Below are 19,407 nucleotides of genomic sequence, written 5' to 3'. Positions count from 1 at the left end.
GGCCCAAAACGGGGAGGCCCCCGTGATGCAAAAAAAAAAAAAAAAAAAATCTATTCTTTAAATTAAAAAAAGAATACAAAAAAAGCACCACACAAAAATCCCAGCTACACAGGGTTTAGTTTCACCAGCCCTAAGGCTGTCTGAGCTAAGGGGCTGAGGGCAGCCTGCCAGGTGAGCACCCTGGAGCTGGTCTGGCTTTGACACTGAGGTCAATGGAGGTATGCAGCTTGGTGTCCACACTCTTCTTTTGCAGTTAGGGAGTGTATTCGTTTCTTATTGCTGCTGTAACAAACACTACACACTTGGTAGCCTAAAACAACACACACTTAAAAATTTTTTTATAGTTCTGGACGTCAGAAGCCTGAAATGGGTCTTATGGAGTTAAAAATCAAGGTGTCAGTAGGGCTGTGTTCCTGTCTTTTCCAATTTCTAGAGGCTGCCTGCATTCCTCGACTCGTGGCTCTTTCCTCCATCTTCAGAACAGATGATGCTAAACCCTGCTTCTGTTATCATATCTTTTTCTGACTTCAATCCTCCTCCCTCTCATGAAGACCTTTGTGACTGGGCTCACCTGGATAATACAGCATAATCTCATCTCAAAATGTGTTTAATCACATCTCAAAGTCCCTTTTACCATGTAAAATAACACATTCACAGGTCCGAGGATTACCACATGGGCATATTTGGGGAGCCTTTATTCAGCCTATCATAGGAAGTACTGAAAATTAAGTGAGGGGCAGTGAGCCCAAGAGGGCTTGTGGTTGAGAGTCAAGTATGAATGGGAAAAATAATAGACAATTTATTGCGCATGTATTCTGTTCCAGAAACCCTGATAGGCACTTCCCATGTGCTATCTCATTTAATTCTCACAAAAATGTAGCAAAGTACCTATTATTACAGCCATTTTTAAAAGATGAGAAAACTGAGGCTGAGAGAGCTTAGTTTACTAGTCAGTGGTAAAGCTTCACACTTGGGTCTCTGACTCAATCCTTTCTCTTAACCTCTAGAAAAATCAGTTTTCTCATTTGCAAAATGGAGACAGTAATTAGCTCATACATTTGTGTGAGGATTAAGTGAGCTGACCTCTGTGAAGGGCTGAGAAGAGGTGTGACTGTGGTGAGTGCCCCATTAACACTGGCCTTTATTGTTACCATCTGCCAGAGCTAACCTTCCCTGGTCCCTCCTGGCTCAAGTCCCTCCTCTCTCAGGCAGGCAGAGCCTCACCCAGTTCTAAGCCAATTCTGCCCAAAGTAGGCAGAAGCTCTGACAAAGTAACCCCAGGAAAGTAGGCTGTAAGCTCTGAAATTAGTGTGCTGCTGGAGAGCTGGTACCATGAGACACTAAGGTGGAGCATTCAGTTGAAAGAAGATACTATTTTTGTGTGATATTTAAAATAAAGTTGAATGGCCCTTTTTGTAGTCTTTCTAACAAAAGCGCCTACGGAAGTGAATTGGGCTTTTCCTGAAAGGGGCAAGAGTGTTAACTATGTTTACTCACACCCCAAAATGCTCCAAGCAGCTACTCTGCTGGATCTCGACTCAGTCCTGCCAGAGGCCTAGGACCACTAGGAGTGTCTTCACTCCAAACAAAATCCTAGAAATCATCCCCGATTCCTGTCTTTCACTTATTACTATACTCAATTAGTCACTGAGTTCTGTCCATTGGGCCTCCTAGTCATCTTTTAAATCCATTTAAGTACCTTTCATGACTATGCCATTTAAGTACTTTCATGACAAGTAGAGCAGTTGAAAAAGAGTATTTGGGGGTACTGAAATACTGCGCGTCCGGAGCCTGTGCTCCGCAATGGGAGAGGCCACAACAGTGAGAGGCCCGCATACCGCAAAAAAAAAAAAAAAAGTGTGCAAATTATAAACTGGTGCAGCCACTATGGAGGTTCCTTAAAAACCTAAAGATAGAGCTACCATATGATCCAGAATTCACACTCGTGGGCATATATCCCTCAATGTTTGTAGCAGCACTATTTGCAAGAGCCAAGACATGAAAGCAACCTAAGTGTCTATCGACAGATGAATGGATAAAGAAGACATGGTGTATGTGTGTGTACGGGGAATAGAATATTACTCAGGATACACACACAATGGAACATATTACTCAGCCATAAAAAATGAAATATTGCCATTTGCAGCAACATGGATGGATCTAGAGAATATCAAACTAAGTGAAGTAAGTCAGACTAAGACAAATATTATATGATATCACTTATATGTGGAATCTAAAACATAATACAAATGAACTTATTTACAAACCAGAAACAGACTCACAAACAAAGAAAACAAACTTATGGTTACCAAAGGGGAAGGGGGGGAGGGATAAATTAGGAGTGTGGGATTAACAGATGCACACCACTATATATAAAATAAACAACAAGGACTTACTGTATAGCACAGGGAACTATATTCAATATCTTGTAATAACCTACAACGGAAAAGAATATATATAACTGAATCGATCACTTTGCTTTACTCTTGAAACTAACACAATATTGTAAATCAACTATACTTAAAAAAGGAAAACAAACTTAACACAATCTTTACCTTTTCCAAGAGACTCTATATTTTACAAACTTTGTTTTCTTCCCTTGCAGGACCCAGCAGAGTCCTACTGTCTAAAATTTATACTAAACTTTCCATCTCTTCCTGTGCTAGAGATTTCTTCTCCAGATGTCCCAAAGAAACAGTGGTAGGTATCTACAAGTCCCCTCCTCTGGAGAGGACTGAGAATTGGGATTGCCATATGGACTGGGTGATGCAAATCTTCCTCATTGGTCTTTCTCAGATATAGTCCATGCATGGGCTCCCAAATGATAGATGTTTTGGGGTGGCAGAATAATGTGGGGGAAATAAGACTGCTTTTTGCAACAAGAATAAAAAAATATTTTCTTTTCAAAAGCATTTTAATCAAAGATGATGCTATGTATTTAAATTTTTTGTGTTTTCCATCTGTGCCCAACACAATTGCTGCCTTTCTTCAAAATGACAATAATAAAATTCAGTTAGTAAAAAATATTAACTTTTTGGTAATTTGAGGGTGTTCCAGTTAGCAACTCTACAACCTACAAAAACAAGCCTTAAAAGAAAACTGTATTAAACTAGTGTTACACTGAAGTTTAAGAAGAAAAAAAGTTCACTCATAATGTTACCAGCCTGATAAACTGCTTTTCAAAACACATTATTTCCAACTCTTATTTACAGTATCCACATTTATTTTATCAAGTTGTAAACATAATGTATATATGATTTGCTGTTCTAATATTTCCGGGTCATATTATTTTATAACTATTTTCCTTATGACTTAATTTTTAAGTTACTCACTGAAATTTTCTTTTAAAGTTTAAATATTTGATTTTTTTGTAAAAAGTATAAGCAGCACTATGAACTTTAAAAACATAATATTGAGCAATTTTCATAAACAAAGCAATTTTCTATTTGAATGTTATGCTTCATAATAAATATAGCATTTAAACTGAGCTGACAAGCTATTCTAACACACTTTGGGTAGAAGTTAATAAGGTAAAATCTATTTGTAAATATTTTCTTAATGTATTTTTCTGGATGAATTCTATATTCCACATGAAAAAATATGCTATCATTTAAATGGTGCAGAAATAAACAACATGGAAAGTGAGGGCCTCCTGTAATTCTATTACCAGGAAAACCATGGTCTGGTGAACGTTCATCCTGGCTGAACTCCTTATTGAAAGGTGGAAATAATTCTGTAGTTTGCTGCCACATAGTGGTAAGGTAAGCATCATTGCACATTAACACTGGAAAAGAACTTGATGGTCTAATATCCTAACCCAACAAGTATATTTGCTGAGTTACTCACGCTAGGCACTGTACTAGTCAATAAGGACCTAAAGATGGCTCCTGTCTTGGAAAAGTTCAGAAATTAATAGGAAGACTGACAAGCATACAAATAACTAGCATGTCCCAACAAAGTGACAATGCTGAGACAAAACTACTGGCAGTAAAAACAAGAATTTCTTGTCAGGTTTCACTGAGGAGGTGACATGTGAGGTGTATCTTCAAGTGTGAGGAAGTTTTGCGGGTGGGAATAAGAAAGACCTTCCGAGGGACTTCCCTGGCGGTCCAGTGGTTAAGACTTCGCCTTCTAGTGCAGGGGGTGCGGGTTCTATCCCTGGTCAGGGAGCTAAGATCCCACATGCCTCCCAGCCAAAAAAAAAAACATAAAACAGAAGCAATATTGTAACAAATTCAATAAAGACTTTTAAAAATGGTCCACATCAAAAAAAAAATCTTAAAGAGAAAAATAAAAAGCAAGAAAAACCTTACAAGCAGAGAGCACAGTGCATGAAAGGTCAGTGCTTTCAGGGAACACTGAGAAGGTCCCACAAGTTGGAGGCTGGTGTATGGGGAAGGAAAGAAAGAACACATAAAAGAGTGCCATCATGTGCTTTTAAGTAGGGAAGGGGTAAGATCAGAGTTCTTTAGAAAGGAAAAGTTTGGGACTTCCCTGGTGGCCCAGTGGTTAAGAATCTGCCTGCCAATGCAGGGGACACAGGTTTGATCCCTGGTCCTGAAAGATCCCACAGGCCACGGAGCAACTAAGCCCGCGAGCCACAACTACTGAAGTGGGTACGCCTAGAGCCTGTGCTCCACGACAAAAGAAGCCATCGCAATGAGAAGCCTGTGCACCGCAACAAAGAGTAGCCCCCTGCTCTCTGCAACTAGAGAAAGCCCGCACGCAGCAACAAAGACCCAACACAGCCAAAAATAATTTAAAAATCAAAATAAAATAAAAAAAGAAAAAGTTTGAAGAACATCTAAAACGTGCCTCACTCATAACAAACCTAACCTTTTAAAAATTTTTTTTAGGGAATCTGCTTAATTATTAAAATAAATATTTACATTGAGAATACAGTTAATTTAGTAGCTTTCTTCACATTTTTGAGAGTCACAGAAGTTTCATTCATGTTTTAAGCAGTTGAGATGGTAAAGATTCTACTTCATAGGAAATGAATTACATTCAATGATTCCTCACAACAGCCAACTGGAAGATTATTCCATTGCTTTTGAAGCAATGGTTGGGCTGGCATCTGTGATAGTAGTCAAATAAATGAAATTTCTGTGTAACACATGCTCGTACTGGGTGCACTCATTTGCCTGGCCTTTGTTCTGACACTCCACGATACAGCAGATCAGCTGGTCATTCTCCTCTAGGACCCACTGGATCAGTTTGATTGACTTCTGCCCTGCCTCTCAGCCAGTCTGGTATGAAGGCTACCAACATCCTGGGAAGACAGGTTGAAACCCAGTCTCAGGCCTCATGGATCCTTGTACAACTGGTAAACTTGGTTTTATGTTTAAATTCTGTGGCTGTCTTCTATGAAAATGTATGCCATTAAAGGCAAATAAGTTTGTAAGAACACATGAGCATTAGTGTTTCCTTAAGATATACTGTGGAAATTATAATCAAACAACTCGTAAATAAATCATTCCTTAGTTGTGATCCATTAGTCAGTACATTTTAAGTATCAAGAGAAATTTGTAGATGTGTTATAGACTGTGGTAGCTAGCCTCCAAAGTGGCCCCCCAACTATACTGGCCTCCTGGCATTTATGGGTTGGTGTAGTCCCCTCTCACAATGAATAGGACTGAACTTTGTAATCAATGCGATATTGTTGACGTGGTGTGGGACTTCTGTGGCTAGGCCATAAACGCCACTGAAGCTTCTACCTTGCTCTTTCTAGGGAAGGCCAGCTACCATGTTGTGAGAAAGCTCAAGCAGCCTGGGGGAGAGGCCCACATGGGGAGGAACTGAGGCCTTTTGTAAACAACAAGCACCACTGAGTTAAGTCATCTTGGAAATGGATCCTCCACCTTTAGTTAAGCCTTTGGATGACTGCAACCTCATGAGAGACTCCTGGCCAGAAAATATCATCTTATATTAACAAACAATAAAATATTCATATTCATACTCTAGTATATGCTTTTGGATTTCATTTTAGACATGAAGCTATTAAATAGGGCTTATTAGGAGGGATTCCTTAATTATGTAAATCACCATATACTACTGGCAGATTATTCTCATAAAGTGTGTTTTTTAGAATGTAAGGGTGACTCTGAGACTGACAGACTCCATTGAGATTTTCAGTTATGGAAAACAATACCTATTATAGTAGATACCTGTGATTGGAGTGAAGTTTGTGAACAAGTATTAAATGAGTAGGCAATTAAATCCCTTTTTTGTGGTTTTAAAAGGTGAAATTTTAATTATTCAAACATCCTTTCAAATGTAAAAGAACTTAAAAAAATCATTACGTGTGAAAATGTGTCATTAAATAACTATAAAAATATTCCCTTCCCTACTTGAAGGGAAAATGCTGCTTTAACAGGTACATATTTAAAGTAAAACTACACTTAACAAAACACAGATATACTAATTACTTTTCATGATTTTATGTAGTCCACTTTTACCATAAGATGCCATTTAAGTGTTTTCTTTTATACTTTTATATATCAAGGATTACTGATTCTTTAAAAATTCCCTTGGACTACATTTTTACAAATAAAATATATAGCTACTTAAAAAAAGGTTCATGGCCCAAATTCATGCTGTGTTCTGAAAAGACTCAAGCAGAGAATTTAAAGTGGTCTCAAGTTGGTGGTGCAAGTTGACTCCAAAAAAAAAGCTCTTTTCCAAACACGTTACTCTTTCAGTCTTTAAAACCTGAACTTTCTCTTGCCTCTATTTCCCCTAGGAGTTACCACTCCATTTTTTTGCCACTGTGTACTATACGCTGCTTGATCTAGTCACTGTCAATTCCTTTCCTCCCAGTCTCTTTTAAACCCATTCAAATCCACTCCAAGCAAACTTTTGCCCTGATCACTCTATGAATGGCAACTTCATCCTTCCAGTTGCTCAGGTCAGAAATCTTGGAGTCATCTTTGACTCTTTTCCTCATACTCCATATCCCATCCTTCAGAAAATCCTGTTGGCTTACTTCCAAATCATATCCTGAATTTGTCCACTCTTTACACTTTCCACTGCTACCTTCCTGGTCTGAGCCACCAGCATCTTGCCTGCTTAGTTTATAGCAATAGCCTCTTCACTCACTGAAGTGGGAAGTCTTCCCACTTCCACTAAAGTCTTAGTCTCAACAAAGTAGCTCCAGGGACTCTTTTGAAATGCAGATTAATCCTATCACTCTTCTGCTCAAAATGACTCCCCATTTCACTTACAGTAAAAGTCCTTGTAAGGCTTTACATAACTGAAACTCCCTTGTTTCATTCCCTATAAGCTATACCTTTGCTGGCTTGGCTTTAGCCACACTGGCCTCCTTGCTGTTCTTCCTCACCAAGCTCCTGCCCTGACATACCTCTGCAGTGGCTGTTCCCTCCACATGGAATGCTCTTCCTCAGGGTATCCACATCTCTCACAAATCCTTACTCCAGGAGGCCTACCCTGACCACTCTATTTATTTATTTATTTATTTATTTATATTTTTTTTGCGGTATGCGGGCCTCTCACTGTTGTGGCCTCTCCCATTGCGGAGCACAGGCTCCGGACGCGCAGGCTCAGCGGCCATGGCTCACAGACCCAGCCGCTCCACGGCATGTGGGATTTTCCCAGACCCGGTCACGATCCCATGTCCCCTGCATCGGCAGGCGGACTCTCAACCACCGCGCCACCAGGGAAGCCCATGACCACTCTATTTAAAATGGCAACACATCTCCCCCTCACTCTCTTCTATTCCCCCTGTTTTTTCTATGGCAGTTACCACCTTTGCACATACATGTTAATTGTGTTTGTTTGCCTCCTAGCTCATACTCTAACTTTGTGGGGGGACGACTCACAACGTCTTACTCTCAAATGCCCCTTACTTTCAAATGGTTGGGCCAAAATTTAAAAAGGGTTGTAATCCATTGATTGTTACAAAGTTACTTCAGTGAGACTGAAACATATATTTAAAAAAGGAAAACACTTAAAAATGGTGTTAAAAAACAAAATTCAACCAAGTAAATGTGAAGATCTAATTGGCTTTATTCAATGATTTATGAACCAGGCAGCATCCCATCTAGTATATAGGAAGGCACTCCTTCAGTGGTACAAAACGGAAAGCTTTTATAGAAATGGGGTGGGACAAGGAAGTTATGAGTAAAGGAAAAGAAAGGATTGTTTCAGGTAAGATTACCTCTCTAGTGCTGATAAGCAATTACAGAAATTCTGTTCTTGAGATAGGCTGAAACTGCCATTAAGTCTTGGTTTGCTGTCCTGGGGGCTAGTGGCTCCCCCTTGAGCCTGTTGTTTCTTTCTTCTCCTTTTTTTAAAAAAACGATAGTTAAGATGGTAAAATTTTGTTATGTGTATTTTACCACAACTTAAAAAAAAAAAGAAAATATCAGAGCACATAGCTCTTGTAGAATAACAAATATTTCAAGAAATGTTTGTTTCAGTTATATATGTGTGAGTACTTAGGTGTACTTGGTTTAAGGTACAATGTATTTCACTATCAGTCCCAGTCAAAATTAGAAAAAAATTGCTGTAGGGGAAGTTCTACACACACTCATCAGTTGACATGTAAAAGACACTTCATAGCAGCATTGTTAGTGCAAAAGCTGGAAACGATCCAAATCTCCAGAGGACTAGAATGGATAAATGTGGTACATTAAACAATGGAATACTATACAACAGTGAATGAAAGAACTACACAGACCTGCTTTTCTGTGGATGCCAAAAGCAATGCTGAGAGAAGCAAAGTCCTGGAGAAAACAAACGATTCCACATACAAAGCTCAAAATCAAACAAAATAAGATCTGTTTAGTGATACATACACAGGTGATAAACCTACAATGAAAAACAAACGAAGGTGAGATAAAATTCAGAAAAGTAATGATTAAAAACTTAAAATCATCAATCTGACTAAAGGTTTGGGGAACTGTAATGTTTCTCTGTATTTCCCAAATTAATTGCACTTGAACATAACATCCGTGTCTATTTCTTGATCTTACCCCCGTCCCACTCCTAGTGTAGAGGATGGCACGTACTTATTTTATTTATGTATTTTTAAAGGGCCGAACCATCTGATAATTTGGTTTTCTGCGTAATATATATATCCTAAATAGGATAACTTTCAAGGCTAGCGCCTGGTAACGGCTCCGACAATAGCATTCATTAACTGTTTGCTGAATGAATACCTGTACTGTGGCATACGTTAGTTCATTTCCGTACTTCGCATCTTAGTCAAAATTCTTACTGTGGCTTCAGTTGACTGCCCGTTCCATCCTCTACCCCCTCTCACAGGCTCCTGATTCTAGAGGCCCGGAGGCAGTTTTCTTCCTGTCTCTGCGCTGAGGAAGCTGAGAGGGAGAAGGTGGAACGCCTCGGTTAAGGCAAAAGTGCTTCTCAGGGACTCAGGGGTGTGGAGGCCACTGTCAAAGCTACCCTAAGGGTAAGGAAGCGGGCAGGGTTCGCCCTAGCGGTTCAAGCGAGGTACCGCGCGCACTCTTTAAAGTAGGGTCTGACCAAACTCACTAACACCGGTTCTCCGGTGACATCACCACCCCTCTGGACTCCTGATTGGAGGAGTTCATTGGCTCAATTCTCGCGATGATTCTCCCTTCAGGTCCTCTTCCTTCCCTCCCCTCGCCTCGACCGATAGTCGACTACAGACCACCCTGTGAGCCACGGAGACACCGTAGAACTAGACCAGCTTCCGGGACTCGTCCTGACGGCTGCGACTCTTCTCAGACTCTCACGGGAACGAGGTTTGGCTCCCAGGCGTCCTGCTTGTCCCATCCGCGGTAGCGTTCGACTCTCCACCACTCGGCTCGGCCACTTTGCTAGGGCCGCCAGGCGATATTCACCAATTCCCGTCCTTCAGTTACGCGAGAATTTGGCGGTCTTGAAACTGATTTCCGGTCGCTTAGGTCTCCATGGAGATAGCACTTTAATCACTTTCGTTTTACCTGTTATTCCCCGGCCTCCACGTGGTTGGGAAATTGCCCAGATAATGTTTGTGGGAGTCAGCTAGAAAGTTGTAGATGGGAGTGAAGCAGCAATCAGAAGGGAAACAGCCAGTGGGACCCAGGAGGAGTATAATTTACTGAGCATCTTCTGGCCACTTAAGCAGTACCTTAAGGTGGGCACGGGATTTTCCGCTATTGGGAGACCCAGTTCTTCAGGACAAAGGTTTAGGCATCCATTGAGCACGCATAAGCACCAGACTTCTTTGTGCAGTCTTGAGGGTTCCAGGATCAAATCCCGGGGCAGATTTGCTCAGCATTCACCAGAGAATAGCCTCCCCAGTTGTCTATCTCTATTCCTTCTAAGCTTTGTATATTGGTGACTTACCTAGGAAGTGATCCCCAGTGATATTCCCCTTGATCTAATCATGTCACTTTTCAGATTCTTACCTTGTCAATGCTTTTCTAACTGTGTCCATTTTTATTACCATTTTCTGTTAAGTGGATTTTCACATTTCATTGCTGTATTGACTTCTAACTTAGCAAAGGGACCAAAGGTTCTTCAGTGTCAGGACTAGCTTGTCATTTGGATATAGAATTTACTTAAGATGACAGGTAGTCCACTTGCTGCTGTTAAAAGTATACATACCTTTTAGAACATCACTGACAAATGTTTTTTTAAATAACTCATTTGTTTATTCATCAAATATTTATTAAGCACCTAATATGTGCCAGGTACTGTTTTGGGAATTGAGAATTTAAAACAGTGGACAAAACAGATTAAAGTTGCTGCCTTCATGGAATTTATTACTAGGGGAGACAGATAATATGCAAATAAACAAGTTCTTGTAACTTCAGGTAGTAGTAAGTACTATGAAGAAAATAAAGCAATAGAAATGGTCTGTATATGCGTAGGAGTGGTGGCATTTTAGATAGAGTGGTCATGGAAGGCTTCTTGGAGGAGGTAATATTTGAGAAGAGACCTGAATGATGAAGAGTTGGCCTTGCAAAGATTTGGTGGAATAAGCCTAACAGACAGAGGTATCAGGAAGTGCAAAGTCCCCTAGATGGGAAGAGAAGATTAATTTGAGATGAACTGCAGGGGAAAGCATGACCAGATTATTTAGGGCCTTGAAGGCCAAAGTCTCAAATTTGGATTTTATTCTAAGTGAAAATGAAAGCCCTTGGAAAGCTTTAAGAAAGAGAGTAATTAGATTTGAAAAAAAATTGCTTCGATAACTGTGAAGAAAATGGACTCTTCAGAAGCAGAATGGAAGTTTGGAGACCAGTTGGGAGGTTATTGCAGGAATACAGGTGGAAAGGGTTCATTCAATTTCTGTTTGGGTATTCCCAGCATTGGGAAATTCTCTTTTGAAAGGCAGCACATTTTATAGTTGAACCATAGCGTTCTTCCTCTGTATTGAGCTGGAACTGGCCTCCCTGAAGCTTGCACTGACATTTCCTAATTCTATAGACATCTCAGATAGAAGACATCTGGGACTTCCTTGGTGGTCAAGCGGTTAGGACTTGGTGCTTTCACTCCGTGGCCCCGGGTTCAATCCGTGGTGAGAGAAAAGATCCTGCAAGCTGTGCAGTGCAGCCAAAAAAAAAAAAAAGGACAGAAGACATCTATTCCTCTTTCTCCAAAGCAGTCCTCCAACAACAGCAGCTCTTTTAAGGCACTCTTCCAGTCCTCTTTTCTCTAGGCCAAACACCTTTGGTTAACTGAACTCTTCTCTGAAGGGAGGTGCTCTCTTGGCCCTTCAGAAATCTGGCTGTTCCTTGGAAGCTCCATCATTTACTATGGCTCCTTAAGATATGGCCACCAGCATAGCACCTAATGCTCCATATGTCACCTGACCTGTGAAGATGACCAAGGGATCAGGCATTCCCTTGGTCTAGCTGACTTCTAATGTGGTTTTTAACAGTCATGTTGTGCTATTGGCTCACATAATATTCAAACCACATATTGAGCTGTTTCAAATCACATATTTTCTCCCCCACCTCCCCATCCTGTGTTTCTAGATTATATTTTTCTAATCCAAATGCAGCATTTTACATTTATTTCTGTTTCATCTTGGTAAATTTATTCCAGTTTATTTGTCTTTTTTTTTAAATCCTAATTCCATCATCCAACATGTGCTCCCACCTTTGTGTCTTTTATAAATTCACTATGTTATGTCCTCTAACGTCTACATTATAAACACTGCTAAAAATGCTAACTGCACCAAGAAAAGAGCCCTGTGTGGCATTTCCCTAGCGGCTTGTCTTCAGACCGCATGGTACTATTAGTGTGTATCCTCTGAGTACATTTGTTCAGCCCATTATGAACCCTGTTAGCTGAAACAAACTCTGTTCATTAACTAAAAGCAAACTCACAAGGATAGTATGTGCAAGTTTCCTTTATTAAATATTTTGCAGAAATAAAGATATAGCATCTCATGATACCTCCTGATCTGTCAGTCTAAGAAGTCACGGAGGTTAGATATGTGTAGTTTATTTTTGAAAAACCATACTGGTTTCTTTGTTAGTACTAAAATGAAGGTTTGCTGTATTTTAAAATATAAAGACTGGGTAGGTAAAAGTAACTTTAGACATTAATAAACTCTTCTTGAGTCTAAACAAGTTTTTCAAAGCGGAAATCCTTAGATCAGTAGTTCTCAGTCTGTGGCAGCTTTGCTCCCCAGGGGACATTTGGCAATGACTAGAGACATTATTTGGTTGTCACAACTTAGAGGAAAGAGGATGCTACTGACATCTAGTGGGTGGAGGCCAAGGGTGTGTTAAATATCTTACAGTGTCCAGGACAACACTCTATAGCAAAGAATTATCCGGCCCAAAATGTCAGTGCTACTGAGGGCTTTAGTGCATTAGTGTCTTAAAACTCTTCTTTCTTGTAGTGACTACTGTTAATTCTATTTAAAATGGGTGTAAAGAAGAAGAAAGAAACTCAAGTTACTTCATTGACCGTTTGTCATCAGGACCTTGAAACTTTGAGATGTAAGTGATTTCTGACTTCATTTGTTGATCTCTTTTTTAGGTTGCAAATGGTATATTTATCTCTGGGACTCCATATCACATAATGTTCAAACTCTTGGTATTATTTCACGTTCTTTACATTCAGTTTTGGTTGTAAAATGGTTTTCTTAAACTTCTATCTTCAGACTAAGTTCTGCCAGGTTTTTTTTTGTTTGTTTATAAATATTTAAATTTTATAGAACACATGACAAAGGCAAACTCATATCCATATATTGTTAAATCACTGAAGAAATTTTTTTGTGTGTGTTGTGTAGCTTTGGCTGATGTAGAAGGGAAGAATCTAGCTTCTTTGCTGTTACATTGTGTACAACTCACTGATGGAGTGTCACAAATCCATTATGTTAAACAGGTAAGGCTGATTTGATATTCATGAGTGCATCTTGAAGGTTATCATGCTATTATGGACTTTTAAAATTAACTGATAATTTTTGGCTCCCAATTATTTAATATAAATGTATGTTTTTTCTATTCATTGTACGATATCTTTTTATTCAGAGTGGCAAAGGAAGCCATACTTAGGCTTCCACCACTATTGGAGCTGTATATAGGTAGGATAATGAAATAATTGTGCATACCTTTTTGGTTGTTTGTTTGTTTTTTGAATTTTATTTTATTTATTTTTTTATACAGCAGGTCCTTATTAGTCATCCATTGTATACACATCAGTGTATACATGTCAATTCCAATCTCCCAAATCATCACACCACACCATCACCCCCTGCCAGTTTCCCATGTTGGCGTCCATACGTTTGTTCTCTACATCTGTGTCTCAATTTCTGTCCTGCAAACCGGTTCATCTTTACCATTTTTCTATGTTCCACATATACGCATTAATATACGATATTTGTTTTTCTCTTCTTGACTTACTTCACTCTGTATGACAGTCTAGATTCATCCACGTCTCTACAAATGACCCAATTTCGTTCCTTTTTATGGCTGAGTAATATTCCATTGTATATATGTACCACATCTTCTTTATCCATTTGTCTGTCAATGGGCATTTAGGTTGCTTTGATGACCTGGCTATTGTAAATAGTGCTGCAATGAACACTGGGGTGCATGTGTGTTTTTGAATTATGGTTTTCTCTGGATATATGCCCAGTAGTGGGATTGCTGGGTCATATGGTAATACTATTTTTCATTTTTTAAGGAACCTCCATACTATTTTTTTGTTATTGAGCTGCATGAGCTGCCTGTAAATTGAACCCGTGTCCCCTGCATCAGCAGGTGGACTCTCAACCACTGCACCACCAGGGAAGCCCTGTCTTTTAGTCTTATTTATGGTTTCCTTTGCTGTGCAAAAGCTTTGAAGTTTCATTAGGTCCCATTTGTTTATTTTTGTTTTTATCTCCATTACTCTAGGAGATGGGTCAAGAAGGATCTTGCTGTGATTTATGTCATAGAGAGTTCTGCCTATGTTTTCCTCTAAGAGTTTTATAGCATCTGGCCTTACATATAGGAGTTTAATCCATTCTGAGTTTATTTTTGTATATGGTGTTAGGGAGTGTTCTAATTTCATTCTTTTACATGTAGCTGTGCAGTTTTCCCAGCACCACTTATTGAAGAGGCTGTCTTTTCTCCATTGTATATCCTTGCCTCCTTTGTCATAGATTAGTTGACCATAGGTGCATGGGTTTATCTCTGGGCTTTCTATCCTGTTCTATTAATCTGTATTTCTGCTATTGTGCCAGTACCATACTGTCTTGATTACCGTAGCTTTGTAGTATAGTCTGAAGTCAGGGAGTCTGATTCCTCCAGCTCCGTTTTTTTTCCCTTAACACCACTTTGGCTATTCGGGGCCTTTTGTGTCTCCATGCAAATTTTAAGATTTTTTTGTTTTAGTTCCGTAAAAAATGCCATTGGTAATTTCATAGGGATTGCATTGAATCTGTAGATTGCTTTGGGTAGTATAGTCATTTTCACAATATTGATTCTTCCAATCCAAGAACATGGTATATCTCTCCATCTGTTGGTATCATCTTTAATTTCTTTCATCAGTGTCATAGTTTTCTGCATACAGGTCTTTTGTCTCCCTAGGTTTGTCCTAAACCTAGGAATGTCCTTTAAATATCAATTAAATCTATCTGGTCTGTTGTGTTATTTAAAGCTTGTGTTTCCTTATTAATTTTCTGTTTGGATGATCTGTCCATTGGTGTAAGTGAGGTGTTAAAGTCCCCCACTATTATTGTGTCACTGTTGATTTCCTCTTTTATAGCTGTTAGCAGTTGCCTTATGTATTGAGATGCTCCTTTGTTGGGTGCATATATATTTATAATTGTGATATCTTCTTCTTGGATTGATCCCTTGATCATTATGTAGTGCCCTTCCTTGTCTCTTATAGCATTCTTTATTTTATAGTCTATTTTATCTGATATGAGTATTGCTACTCCAGCTTTCTTTTGATTTCCATTTGCATGGACTATCTTTTTCCATCCCCTCACTTTCAGTCTGTATGTGTCCCTAGGTCTGAAGTGGGTCTCTTGTAGACAGCATATATATGGGTCTTCTTTTTGTATCCATTCAGCAAGCCTGTGTCTTTTGGTTGGAGCATTTAATCCATTCACATTTAAGGTAATTATAGATGTGTATGTTCCTATGATCATTTTCTTCATTGTTTTAAGTTCTTTTTTTAAAATTAATTAATTTATTTATGGCTGTGCTGGGTCTTCGTTTCTGTGCAAGGGCTTTCTCTAGTTGCAGCGAGCAGGGGCCACTCTTCATTGTGGTGTGCGGGCCTCTCACTATCGCGGCCTCTCTTGTTGCGGAGCACAGGCTCCAGACGCGCAGTCCCAGTAATTGTGGCTCACGGGCCCAGTTGCTCTGCAGCATGTGGGATCCTCCCAGACCAGGGCTCGAACCCGTGTCCCCTGCATCAACAGGCAGATTCTCAACCACTGCGCCACCAGGGAAGCCCTGGGTTTGTTTTTATAGGTCCTTTTCTTCTCTTGTGTTTCCCACCTAGAGAAGTTCCTTTAGCATTTGTTGTAGAGCTGGTTTGGTGGTGCTGAATTCTCTTAGCTTTTGCTTTTCTGTAAAGCTTTTGATTTCTCCATCAAATCTGAATTAGATCTTTGCGGGATAGAGTAACCTTGTTTGCACGTTTTTCCCTTTCATCACTTTAAGTATATCATGCCACTCCCTTCTGGCTTGTAGAGTTTCTGCTGAGAAATCAGCTGTTAACCTTATGGGAGTTCCCTTGTATGTTATTTGTCGTTTTTCTCTTGCTGCTTTCAATAATTTTTCTTTGTCTTTAATTTTTGCCAATTTGATTACTATGTGTCTCGGCATGTTTCTCTTTGGGTTTATCCTGTATGGGACTCTGCGCTTGCTGGACTTGGGTGGCTATTTCCTTTCCCATGTTAGGGAAGTTTTCGACTATAATCTCTTCACATATTTTCTCTGGTCCTTTCTCTCTCTCTTCTCCTTCTGGGACCCCTGTAATGTGAATGTTGTTGCGTTTAACGTTGTCCCAGAGGTCTCTTAGGCTGTCTTCATTTCTTTTCATTCTTTTTTCTTTATTCTGTTCCACAGCAGTGAATTCCACCATTCTGTCTTCCAGGTCACTTATCCGTTCTTCTGCCTCAGTTATTCTGCTATTGATTCCTTCTAGTGTATTCTTTCATTTATTGTATTGTTCATCTCTGTTTGTTCTTTAATTCTTTTAGGTCTTTGTTAAACATTTCTCGTATCTTCTCGATCTTTGCCTCCATTCTTTTTCTGAGGTCCTGTATCATCTTCACTGTCATTATTCTGAGTTCTTTTTCTGGAAGGTTGCCTATCTCCACTTCATTTAGTTGTTTTTCTGGGGTTTTATCTTGTTCTTTCATCTGGTACATAGCCCTCTGCCTTTTCATCTTGTCTATCTTTCTATGAATATGGTTTTTGTTCCACAGACTGCAGGATTGTAGTTCTTCTTGCTTCTGCTGTCTGCCCTCTCTGTACATACCTTTTTTGTGGAGATAAGTTAAAAAAAAAATTTCTATTAGTCTTAATCTTCAAAAATTTTTAGCAGGCACGTTAAAAAGTTAACTTAAAATGTAAAGACTGTCCTTACGAGCATTTCATTATTAGGATTTATCATTTGAAGTTGCATAATATTTGGGGGGGAAGCAATTAAATGTATTATTGGTTTTCAGTAGTGCTACAGAATTCCTGTACCTTAAGCCATTAACAAGTCTACTCATTGAAGGTAGGTCTGGAGGGTAAAGTGGGAGTTGGGGGCATGGTTTAAAAATTTAATAAATACTGAAATAGTTTTAAATTAAATTAAATAGTGTTTAAATTAGTACCCTTAACAGTGTAGAGTGGAAAATATTACACATTAAAGGTGAGACTTAAAAAAGTATTTGAATCTATGTTACTTTACTATTCTTGATATTAGAAAAACATTACTATGGCTTTGAATTCTTTGGATTATAGATTGTGCCCTTACTGGAGAAGGCAAATAAAAATGGCAAGTGTGATCCCACTATTCGAAGTTGTTTGGATATTTTAGCAGGCATTTATCTTTCTTTGAATCTAAAGAATCCCTTGAAGAAAGTCTTGGCAAGGTAAGGAAAAAAAGAAAAGTTAGACGTTGTAAATGTTTAATTTGACCAAAAGTAACCAGTGTTTAAGTTTCCCTCTATGGTTTGGTAAAGCTGAACTGAAATGTATCACTTAGCAATTTCATTCATACAATTTCTTCTTTGTTTTGTTTATTTACTTATTTATTTATCATAACTCTTTAAAAATATAAAAAGGCTTCTTAGATCACAGACCTTAAAAAAATAGGCTGTAGGCTGTATTTTACAGACTCCTGGTTTAGTCCATTTGCATGTAATGCAATTATTGGTTAAGTTTAAATCTGTCATCCTGCTGTTTTTTCTGTGTCCCATCTGTTCTTGGTTTAAACAGATGTTTAAAGCATATATTCCTAAGCATACATTAGGAATATATTACCATATTACCTATATTACACAGGTAATACAGGAATATATGCTTAGCGTAGAAAGTTTAAGCAATATAGAAGTACACAAAATAAAAAGTGAGCCTTCCTTTTCACTATTTCTGGCCTATCTTTTCTTAGTAAAGGTTATCACTTGACATTTTGGTGTTTCTAGACCTATCCTTTGGGTGTAGTGTGTGTGTGTGTTATACTTTAGTTTTTATTTTTTATGTAAATGGGGTTATACTCTACATATTTCTCTGTAGGTTGTTTTTCACTAAGGAATGTCTTAGAGATATTTTCAGGTCAGTATAGTCCTTTTTTTAAAAATTGTGGTTAAAAAAAACCCACATAACATAAAATTTACTATCTTAACCGTTTTTGAGTGTACAGTTCAGTAGTGTTAAGTGTATTCACATTGTTGTGCTGTGGATCTCTAGAACTTCTCCATCTTACAAAACTGCAACTCTATACCCATTAAACAACTACTCCCTATTTCCTCCTCCCCCTAGCCCTTGGCAGCCACCATTCTGCTTTCTTTTTCTATGATTTTGATTACTTTAGATACCTTGTATAAGTAAAACATTTGTATTTATCTTTCTGACTTATGTCCTCAAGGTTCATCCATGTTGTAGCATGTGATAGGATTTCCTTCCTTTTTAAGGCTGATTAATACTCTATTTTATGTATATAGCGCATTGTGTTCATCCATTAGTCTGTTGATAGACATTTGGGTTGTTTCCTCTTTTTGACTATTGTGAATAATGGATATGGTTGTGCAAATATCTCTTTGAGATCCTGCTTTCAGTTCTTTAGGGTATATACCCGGAAGTGGGATTGCTGGATCATATGGTAATTTTATTTTTGATTTTCTGAGGAACTTCCGAACAATTTTCCATATGGCTGCACTGTTTTACATTTCCACCGAAAGTCCTCATTCTTTCTAACAGCTAGATATTCCATAATATGGATGTACTGAAATTTATATGTGCCATATATTATTATTTAATCACTTCTCCATTGATAGTTTGTTTTCAAGTTTTCATTATTCCAGCAATGCTACAGTGATATTCTTAATTATGTATATAATTTTATATGTGTATTTCTCTGAAATGAATTCCTAGAAGAGGAATTTCTTGACCAAACTTACGCCTATCAAAATTTTTGATAGATATTTCTAAATCGTAATCCTCAACACGATACCATGTTATACTCCTTCTAACAAGTGAATAAGAGTGCCTTTTTCTTCATATCTTTCCAACACTGAATAAAACCAATCTTTAAATCTTTTAAAATTTGGTAGGTGAAAAACGGTATTATGTTATAATTTGCATTTTGCAGATTACTAGTGAGTGAATATTTTTAATTTTTTTTAAATTTATTTATTTTTGGCTGCATTGGGTCTTCGTTGCTGCCCACGGGCTTTCTCTAGGTGTGGCAAGTGAGAGCTACTCTTCGTTGCAGTGTGTGGGCTTCTCATTGTGGTGGCTTCTC

The 19,407-nt window shown here is 38.6% G+C and overlaps 1 pseudogene; it reads right to left on the bottom strand.

Moving 5' to 3' along the window:
- Positions 1–5,039: 5,039 nt before the first annotated feature.
- LOC103080228 (SS18-like protein 2 pseudogene) lies at positions 5,040–5,271 on the bottom strand (annotated as a pseudogene).
- Positions 5,272–19,407: the final 14,136 nt, after the last annotated feature.

This window comes from Lipotes vexillifer, unplaced genomic scaffold, assembly GCF_000442215.2.
Source record: "Lipotes vexillifer unplaced genomic scaffold, Lipotes_vexillifer_v1.1 scaffold666, whole genome shotgun sequence".
Lineage (NCBI taxonomy): Eukaryota > Metazoa > Chordata > Mammalia > Artiodactyla > Lipotidae > Lipotes > Lipotes vexillifer.
Note: the sequence above shows the minus strand (reverse complement) of the source record. Positions and strands in the feature narration are given on the sequence as shown.